Below are 11680 nucleotides of genomic sequence, written 5' to 3'. Positions count from 1 at the left end.
TGAAAAGCTTAAAACATTGGTCTCCTCAGTTTCCAAAAGTTAACTGAGTGTTGTTAAAAGGAAAGGCCATGTAACACAGTGGTAAAAATGCCCCTGTGACAGCTTTTTTGCAATATGTTGCTACCATTAAGTTTCTCAGTTGGAACAGTAAATATCTTGTCTCTGCAGTCTATTCAATTGAAAAGGATTTGAAATTCATTGTATTCTGTTTTTATTTACCATTTACACAGCGTGCCAACTTCACTGGTTTTGGGTTTTGTACATACATGTGTATATATACATATATAAATGTGTGTGTGTGTGTGTGTGTGTGTGTGTGTGTGTGTGTGTGTGTGTGTGTGTGTGTGTGTGTGTATATATGTATATATATATATATATATATATATATATATATATATATATATATATATACATTTTCTACCGCTTATTCCCCTGGACAAGTCGCCTTTCATCGCAGGGCCATATATATACATATATATATATATATATATATATATATATATATATATATATATATATATATATATATATATATATATATATATATATATATATATATATATATGTATATACACACATATATATATATATATATATATATATATATATATATATATATATATATATATATATATATGTGTGTATATACATATATATATATATATATATATATACAATATGTATGTTTGGGAAAAATCATGAGGGAACCCCTCATGAAACAGTTCTGTAGAGATGAAGTAGTCCTGTGATTTTTCCCAAACACACACACATATATATATATATATATATATATATATATATATATATATATATATACATATATATACATACATATACATATATATACATACATATATATATTAAAAAAAACATTGATTTCTTCACAATTGTTACTAATAAAAATCGCAATTCATTTGAAAATCGTACACTCCAAATGATAATAACCATGGCTACTCCCGCCTTCCCCTGGGAACCATGGCAACTGAAAGTAGAGGAAAAGGGGGGGGGGGCATCTTAGCCAGTAGGAGGCACACAAAAACAGATATGTAACAAGCTTTGTATTATAAGTTGAGTTGAGTTGAGTTTGAGTTTATTTCGAACATGCAAGCATACAACATGATACATCACAATTTCCAGTTTCTCTTTGCACATTGTTCGTGAAACTATAACTCCCGTACGATACCGATATTGGAGCCTAAAGTATTGGCCGATATGAATACTAACACAAATCATACGTATAATGATTTAGTAGTGTTTGTTTGATAAGTGGGAGAAGGAACTTGTCAGACACTCTTCAATATTCAATCAGTTACATTTACAAGACGTATACTTACAGAGGATATCTGCCTTGTTGTCCACACACGTCACCAACGTAGGCTGGATGGTGTCTGGGCAAGAACCTGGAACAGAAATGACCTTCAGCTTTTATAGCCAAATCGGGGGATTTTCACAAAGTGGATACACACAGCTTTTTTAACTTGAAGAACGTTTTCTGTCTCACAGGTTTGGTTTTCCCTCTAATTGCATGCCCACCATGTGGCAGCCTTGTTTCACTTCCCATTTTGCACAGATGTCAGGCAATTGGTGACAATGCCAGGCGAGAGGTTGCACACAGTCCAAGTCATCATACAGCATCAAGTTCACAAGTTCAACACAACTTCAGTTCATATGTGGTACAAGCTTACGATTTTTTATAATGCATGAATATTCAGTAAGTATAATTAAAAGCAATCAACACTGAAATACATTCTACGGGTGTCCAAGCTTTTTTGTACATACATATATATATATATATATATATATATATATATATATATATATATATATATATATATATATATATATATATATATATATATATATATGTATGTACAAAAAAGCTTGGACACCCGTATATATATATATATATATATATATATATATATATATATATATATATATATATATATATATATATATATATATATATATATATATATATATATATATATATATATATGTATGTACAAAAAAGCTTGGACACCCGTAGAATGAATATATATATATATATATATATATATATATATATAGTATATTGTACTGTATTTAGAAATACACGCACATCATTTACTTATATGACCCAATCCAAACAACCTTCCCTAGTCATGGTGCGTGAAAAAAAAATGCAACTAACATAATGAACTTATATATCTATATATATCTATATATATCTATATATATATATATATATATATATATATATATATATATATATATATATATATGTATATATATATGTATCAATCAATGTTTATTTATATAGCCCCAAATCACAAATGTCTCAAAGGACTGCACAAATCATTACGACTACAACATCCTCGGAAGAACCCACAAAAGGGCAAGGAAAACTCACACCCAGTGGGCAGGGAGAATTCACATTCAGTGGGACGCCAGTGACAATGCTGACTATGAGAAACCTTGGAGAGGACCTCAGATGTGGGCAACCCCCCCCCCTCTAGGGGACCGAAAGCAATGGATGTCGAGCGGGTCTAACATGATACTGTGAAAGTTCAATCCATAGTGGCTCCAAGACAGCAGTGAGAGTCCCGTCCACAGGAAACCATCTCAAGCGGATCACAAGGGAGGGGGGGACATAGGAGAAAGAAAAGAAGCGGCAGATCAACTGGTCTAAAAAGGAGGTCTATTTAAAGGCTAGAGTATACAGATGAGTTTTAAGATGAGACTTAAATGCTTCTACTGAGGTAGCATCTCGAACTGTTACCGGGAGGGCATTCCAGAGTACTGGAGCCCGAACGGAAAACGCTCTATAGCCCGCAGACTTTTTTTGAGCTCTAGGAATCACTAATAAGCCGGAGTCTTTTGATCGCAGATTTCTTGCCGGGACATACGGTACAATACAATCGGCAAGATAGGCTGGAGCTAGACCGTGTAGTATTTTATACGTAAGTAGTAAAACCGCAAAGTCACATCTTAAGTGCACAGGAAGCCAGTGCAGGTGAGCCAGTACAGGCGTAATATGATCAAACTTTCTTGTTCTTGTCAAAAGTCTAGCAGCCGCATTTTGTACCAACTGTAATCTTTTAATGCTAGACATGGGGAGACCCGAAAATAATACGTTACAGTAATCGAGACGAGACGTAACAAACGCATGGATAATGATCTCAGCGTCTTTAGTGGACAGAATGGAGCGAATTTATGCGATATTACGGAGATGAAAGAAGGCCGTTTTAGTAACGCTTTTAATGTGTGACTCAAAGGAGAGAGTTGGGTCGAAGATAATACCCAGATTTTTTACAGAGTCACCTTGTTTTATGATTTGGTTGTCAAATGTTAAAGTTGTATTATTAAATAGAGGTCGGTGTCTAGCAGGACCGATAATCAGCATTTCCGTTTTTTTGGCATTAAGTTGCAATTGTTTAATTTCATTAAGACACGCTTCCAACTGACTACAGTCCGGCGTGTTGGTCAGCTTTAGGGGCATGTAAAGTTGGGTGTCATCAGCATAACAGTGAAAGCTAATACCGTATTTGCGTATGACGTCACCTAGCGGCAGCATGTAGATGCTGAAGAGTACAGGGCCAAGGACCGAACCCTGAGGAACTCCACACGTTACCTTAACATAGTCCGAGGTCACACTGTTATAGGAGACGCACTGCATCCTATCAGTAAGATAAGAGTTAAACCATGACAGGGCTGAGTCTGACATACCAATTCGTATTTTGATACGCTCTAATAAAATATTATGATCGACGGTATCGAAAGCAGCGCTAAGATCGAGGAGCAGCAACATAGATGACGCATCAGAGTCCATCGTTAGCAATAGATCATTAGTCAATTTTGCGAGGGCTGTCTCAGTCGAGTGATTTGCCCTGAAACCGGATTGAAAGGTTTCACATAGATTGTTAAACGCTAAGTGCTCATTTAGCTGCTCTGCAACAATTTTTTCGAGGATTTTCGACATAAAGGGAAGGTGAGACACCGGTCGGTAGTTTACCATGAGGTCAGGATCGAGGTTAGGTCTTTTAAGGAGAGGATGAATAACCGCTTTTTTGAATGCAACGGGAACAGTGCCCGAGGAAAGTGATAAGTTTATAATATTTAGCACTGATGGACCTAATAATACAAAATATATATATATATATATATATATATATATATATATATATATATATATATATATATATATATATATATATATATATATATATAAATATATATATATATATATATATATTTGGATTGGCAGACCGGGGTGGTGGTTCCTCTCTTTAAGAAGGGGGACCGAAGGGTGTGTTCCAACTATCGTGAGATCACACTCCTCAGCCTTCCCGGTAAGGTTTATTCAGGTGTACTGGAGAGGAGGCTACGCCGGATAGTCGAACCTCGGATTCAGGAGGAACAGTGTGGTTTTCGTCCTGGTCGTGGAACTGTGGACCAGCTCCATACTCTCGGCAGGGTTCTTGAGGGTGCATGGGAGTTTGCCCAACCAGTCTACATGTGCTTCGTGGACTTGGAGAAGGCATTCGACCGTGTCCCTCGGGAAGTCCTGTGGGGAGTGCTCAGAGAGTATGGGGTATCGGACTGTCTTATTGTGGCGGTCCGCTCCCTGTACGATCAGTGCCAGAGCTTGGTCCGTATTGCCGGCAGTAAGTCGAACACATTTCCAGTGAGGGTTGGACTCCGCCAAGACTGTCCTTTGTCACCGATTCTGTTCATAACTTTTATGGACAGAATTTGTAGGCGCAGCCAAGGCGTTGTGGGGTTCCGGTTTGGTGACCGCGGGATTATGTCTCTGCTCTTTGCAGATGATGTGGTCCTGATGGCTTCATCTTCAGCTCTCACTGGATCGGTTTGCAGCCGAGTGTGAAGCGACCGGAATGAGAATCAGCACCTCCAAGTCCGAGTCCATGGTTCTCGCCCGGAAAAGGGTGGAATGCCATCTCCGGGTTGGGGAGGAGACCCTGCCCCAAGTGGAGGAGTTCAAGTACCTAGGAGTCTTGTTCACGAGTGAGAGAAGAGTGTATCGTGAGATCGACAGGCGGATCGGTGCGGCGTCTTCAGTAATGCGGACGTTGTACCGATCCGTTGTGGTGAAGAAGGAGCTGAGCCGGAAGGCAAAGCTCTCAATTTACCGATCGATCTACGTTCCCATCCTCACCTATGGTCATGAGCTTTGGGTCATGACCGAAAAGATAAAATCACGGGTACAAGCGGCCAAAATGAGTTTCCTTCGCCGTGTGGCGGGGCTCTCCCTTAGAGATAGGGTGAGAAGCTCTGCTATTCGGGAGGAACTCAAAGTAAAGCCGCTGCTCCTTCACATCGAGAGGAGCCAGATGAGGTGGCTCGGGCATCTGGTCAGGATGCCACCCGAACGCCTCCCTAGGGAGGTGTTTAGGGCACGTCCAACCGGTAGGAGGCCACGGGGAAGACCCAGGACACGTTGGGAAGACTATGTCTCTCGGCTGGCCTGGGAACGCCTCGGGATCCCCCGGGAGAAGTTGGACAAAGTGGCTGGGGAGAGGACAGTCTGGGTTTCCCCGCTTAGGCTGTTGCCCCCGCGACCCGACCTCGGATAAGCGGAAGAAGATGGATGGATGGATGGATGGATGGATGGATATATATATTTGTGTGAGTACACATTATAATAATATGATGGATATATAATTAATATATTAAGGTGGTGACTTGTCCAGGGTGTGCCCCACCTTCCACCTGATTGTAGCTGAGATAGGCACCAGCGCCCCCCACGACCCCAAAGGAAATAAGTGGTAGAAAATGGATGGATTTAATTAATATAATTGGATATTAAGAGTTTGTGAAAGTTTGACTCCTACCTTATTTACTTCCGTGACAACATTCTTAAAGTTTTGTAACCAATTTTTTTTTGCGCCATTACTTAGGAAGGTTGTTTGGATTATGTCATATAATAACTGTTGTGCTATTATTTATGAGCATTTTGAAGGACCGTTGATATAATTACCTCACTTTGTACACAAAATTGCAGCAAACTTTTCACAAACAGAGACTGCACTGGAATTTGAGATTAATCTGAAAGCTTTCTGCGATCCTTTGTTGAACTCATGATGATTGATAAAGACTGAGGAGCCGCGGGCCACGTTTTTTTTTATTGTGCATGAATATTTATTACACAGTCCTTGGAAGCAGTTCAAATCATAAAAATAGTTAGAAAAGGCCTGATCTGAAAAATGACTCAAACAGAACAATGGTAGGCATGGAAAACCTTAGCATATTTATTACTAACCGTCTGCAATGGATTTAAGCTGTCCTTTAAGTTAAAGTAGAGTTGTAATTGTTTTATTGGCAACACCTGGTGGCCACAAACATTTATTAAACTCACGACGCAGTAAGTGGAGTGATGCGGACACGTTTCCTACTGGATACATTTGTAATGTGTTGCTGCCTCGGAGACTTTGAATCTGTAGTCAATATTATTTGATACTTGTTTATACTGACAAATGTTGTGTTTTGGACTACAATATTCTTCAATTAAGGACACTATGTATGTCTAGCTTGCTCTAATCCGATACTTGTTATTTTGCTTGCATCAGATCGATATGCAATATCATATCAGACACCCCTAGTTATTAATATTAACATTTAAGCTTTTTCTCACTAAATTATGTCGTTTTTCTCTTTTTTCTAGCACTGTTGCTTGTTGTGTTTGATTTTCTTTCCAACAATATACTGAACTGGAGTTGGGCCCCGGGTCACACTTTGGACACCCCTGCTCTAAGCCTGAGTCTCCTTCCTGTTTGGCAGTGTCATCTTTGGACCAGGCGGCCTCCCCTCCCCAGCTGTGAGACCAAACAAGCTCTACCCATGGTGCATTGCTGCTTTGAATGACAGGAAGCAGGCCCACAGGAAGTGGAGCATCTCTGCACAAACAACAACAGTGCAAATAGAAAGACTTTCATCCTACGCAAAACTGTCAGAATATGAGTGAGGTTTTATTGTCCAACACTTTTTCACATGTAAATAAGATACATTAGTGTTGTATGGCATACTGGTACAATTAAAGTACCGCAGTACTAATGCTTTAAAACTGTGGTTCTTAAAACTTTTTCCCCCAAATACCACCTCAGAAAACACTTGCCTCTCCAAGTACCACCTAAATGACCAACATTAAAGGGCTAGGTATTTGTTAAAAACAATGCAAATGTTTTATTTAATAAGTATAGTATCTTGGCCACAGTAATATTACACACAGTTTGAACAGTAACACTGAGTTTGACTGAAGGAACCAAAATGTATTTCGATAATTTTCAAAATAAAGGGAACCACAAACAATTGTATTACTGGCTTTATTTTAACAAAAAAATCTTATGATACATTAAACATATGTTTCTTATTGCAATCAAGGAACAATGTTGGCATTAAATGAGATAGTAAACAAACTGTAAAACTACTAATTTAGTCGTAAGTAATCAATCAATCAATATTTATTTACATAGCCCTAAATCACAAGTGTCTCAAAGGGCTGCACAAACCACAACGACATACCTCAGTAGAGCCCACATAAGGGCAAGGAAAAACTCACCCCAGTGGAACGTCGACAATGATGACTATGAGAAACCTTGGAGAGGACCCCATATGTGGGCAACCCCCACCCCAGGGGACCGAAAGCAATGGATGTCGAGCGGATCCAACATGATATTGTAAACAAACAAAAGCTCCTAATATGTCTGCTGACATATGCAGTAACATATTGTGTCATTTCTCATTCATTATTTTGTTAAAAATATGAGGGACGATATAAAATTGGAGTATGAATCTACTTGCTCATTTACTGTTAATATCTGCTTACTATCTGTTTTAACATGTTCTATCTACACTTCTATTCAAATGTAATAATAACTTATTCTTCTGTTTTTTGATACTGTACATTAGTTTTGGGTGATGCCACAAACGTGGGTATTGATCTAACACCAAGTATTTTCAGGATCTACTGTAATTTAAAGTCCTCATGTATCCAGGGACTTATTTCCTGAGTTTCTGAACATGAGAATTTTTAAAAAAAAAAGAGTTTGTGATGATAAAAAATCTAATACGGCTCTTGTACTTTATATCGTTACAATCAATATCTGTGTAGACCCACCCTCGTGTTTACATTCAGGAGGGCTAGCTTGCTGTTAGCGGTGACTGTGAGCTTTGGACTACCGGTATTTTTCAAAAGCAATGTAGTGCCGTTTTGAATTCATTAGAACCGCGGTACATTTAATAGTATCGGCATGCTGTACAACCCTAGTTTGAATATAGGAAAATAAAACACTCAACTTTAAACAAAAGACATTTTTGGCGTTTGAGAATCAATGCACTACACTATTAATAAAATACAATGATTTATTGTCATCAAACATGGGCACATGACAAAATTACCGGTGGCTACTCTGTTAGGTGCAGTTAAACTGCAATGTAAACAAAAACATGTTCAAAATAAATATCAGTACAAATAGCAGTGCAACAGTGAAAAGCAGTGTAAGCTTTTTTAGGCAGATTCAAAATGGCCCACGGGTAAAATCTGTTTTTGACTGTCTGTCCTGCTTTTGTGTGACCAAAATGTGTTCCCTGAGGGCAGCAGGTTGAACAAGTGCTGACCAGGGTGAGATCCGTCTGCCAGGATTATTTTCTAGGAAGGGCGGAGGGCGGCCGATTATCTTCTCCGCTCTCCTGTTGCCTTATGTATTAAGTTATGTAGATTTCCTACTAAAAATCCAGAAAACAACATACGCACGAACAAATCCAAGTACATTTTTTTTTTTTTACATCGCGTTCAACCTGAAATTGAGCGCCCACACGCAGCCCATGCACACACCCCCTTTATAAATATGCACATCATATCAAAAGTAGCCATTGGGCAAGCTATATCCAACAAAAAGTCAGTGAGAGGTGCTTGTTTCTCCTGTTTCAAGCAAAGACAGAGCGATTGTAAAAATGAAATTGTAAAAGAGCGATTGTAAAAATTTAATTGTCGGGTCAGGAGGAATACGACAGATGTGCATTGTTGACTAAAAATGTTTGTCCGAGTTATAGTCAACAACCTATTTTCCCCTGACTAAAGCAAGTCTTGAATTTAGTTTTTCAAATGCTCTGCAATAACCTTAATAAAAGTGGTTTCAAGTCAATTTAAAAGATGTGTTATGCTTCATGTTTTAGTCGACAAGATTTACTGTAATTTTAGTCGACTAAATCTAGTTGAGAAAAACTGAATCAATTAAGATGACTAAAATATGACTAAAACTGAAGCACATTTTCGGCAAAAGAGTATGACTAGATCTAAAAAAACAAACTGCTGTCAAATTAACACTGGTGATGATAACTAAGACTAACATTTTTAGTCAACAAAATGAACACTGTGACCAAAAGTGACTCAGGGGATATTAATGCCGCACCCGGTTTGAAAAAGTTTTACAATATTCAGTATACCTTTTGAACCAATATCATGTTGATATCATGGCAGTCAGTTGAGCACTTACTTTTACACTTCTGCACAATGTTTGTCACTTCCTGCTCATTTGTAGCTGAGAGGATGAATGACAAAGAATTCTGTTCAATAGTTGATTTTGTAACTCCATTGTTTGGGATATCAACAGCCAATTTAGAACCAATATTTACAAAAAAAACTATTCAACTTATTCGCTACATTACTCATATTATAATCTTCACCATTTTCATCAATAAAGCAATCAGGATAAGTCAACTTCGAATCTCCTTGTTTGATTAGATTATTCAAAACATCCCAAGTTCCTTTTATATAGTTTTTGTTTTCATATATATATATTTTTATAATGTAAACAATTGTTTGTTCTAATAATATCAGTTACCTTATTTTTGTACTTCTTGTATCGTTGTTCGACTTCTTGTGTTTTTATTTTGATGAAAAGTTTGTAGAGACTGTTTTTCTTTTTAAGTTAAGTTAAAGTACCAATGATTGTCACACACACACTAGGTGTGGTGAAATTTGTCTTCTGCATTTGACCCATCCCCTTGCTCACCCCTTGGGAGGTGAGGGGAGCAGTGGGCAGCAGTGGGCAGCAGCGGTGCCGCGCTTGGGAATCATTTATGGTGATTTTCATGCATTAATTATACCTTTTGTGATCCAAGGGCTATTTTTATTTTTTTCCTTTTATAAAATATTCTTTTACAAGGCAGTATTTATTATGCAGGGAAGTAAAGATGTCTAAAAATATGACAATAAGCACTGTCCACATTTAGTTCTCTGTAAACTGAAGTCCAATCCTGAACTGCTAAACTATTGTTCAGGGCACAGATTGTTTCCTCAGTTGTTATTCGTTTAAAGATGTTTGCCGTAGTGTCTTTGGTTTTCTTGAGATGACAGTCATATAAAGTAAAAACAGGTAAATGGTCAGTGATGTCACATATAAATAGGCCACTGGTAATTTGATTTCCCATAATGTTAGTAAAAATGTTGTGGATGATTGTGGCACTGTGTGTTGTTATTCTGCTTGCTTTGGTTAGGGTTGGATATAGAGACAAGCTGTACATTGTGTCAATGAAGTCATTGACATGTTTTTGCTTGGTTGAGTTTAACAAATCAGTGTTAAAATCACCACAGATAAATATGGTTTTATGGTTCACAGAGCAAAATAGTTTAGCCATCCATTCATTGAAAGTTTCTATGCTTGAACCAGGTGTCCGGTATACAAAACTCCCGAAGATATTTGTCTTTTTGTCATTTAGGATTTCCACTGTTAAACATTCAAATAATCCAGACTGCTATGGTCATGTTTGTTAAAACTTTAAATGTAACAGATTTAACACAGTAAAACAACTTGCACTGAGCCTAGTCTATAAAATCCGCTACACCTCCCTGATACATGTCGAACTACATAACCACAACACCAGGGGGATCTCCACAAACCACATTAAACCCAGATTCCGATCTAAAAAAGGTCTTAACTCATTCTCCTTCTATGCCACATCAATGTGGAATGCACTCCCAACAGGTGTAAAAGTAAGTGCATCTCTATCCTACTTCAAAACCGCTCTAAAACAATACCTCTCTGCAACTTCAATCCTTTACTACAATCTCCCTGGATTATATATAACCTAATGTAAATAATCAAATGTACTTCTAATGTATTTACTTGCTCTTATGCTATCTGAACTTGCTATGTTTTCTGCTGGCCTACCAAGAAAGACCTACACTGTTTCAAAGTCCATTTGTCTGTTGATGCAATTGTTGATGACTGAAATACTGATATCAACCAAAGCTCCTCATCCCACCCCCCGGATTGTAAATAATGTAAATAAATCAATGTATATACTATGATGATTAACCTGTGTGATGACTGTATTAAGCTGTTAGTATATATTTGTACCATGAATTAATTAACGTGGACCCCGACTTAAACAAGTTGAAAAACTTATTCGGGTGTTACCATTTAGTGGTCAATTGTACGGAATATGTACTGAACTGTGCAATCTACTAATACAAAGTATCAATCAATCAATTATGAATGTACAATGTGACCCCTCGTACCTGGGGCAGCAGTCATGGGTCATCAATGTGACTTGTTTTGATTATCATTATTTTGTTGATTGTATGTACATTTTGCATATTATAAATAAAGGTTTCTAGAACTAAAATAAAAATAAAATTAAAAAAGAGGGCGAATGATGCGGAGTCTGGATCCCGTCC

Source organism: Nerophis ophidion, linkage group LG18 (genome assembly GCF_033978795.1).
Source record: "Nerophis ophidion isolate RoL-2023_Sa linkage group LG18, RoL_Noph_v1.0, whole genome shotgun sequence".
In the NCBI taxonomy this organism is placed as follows: domain Eukaryota; kingdom Metazoa; phylum Chordata; class Actinopteri; order Syngnathiformes; family Syngnathidae; genus Nerophis; species Nerophis ophidion.
The sequence above is the reverse complement of the archived record's forward strand: the minus strand, read 5'-3'. Positions refer to the sequence as shown.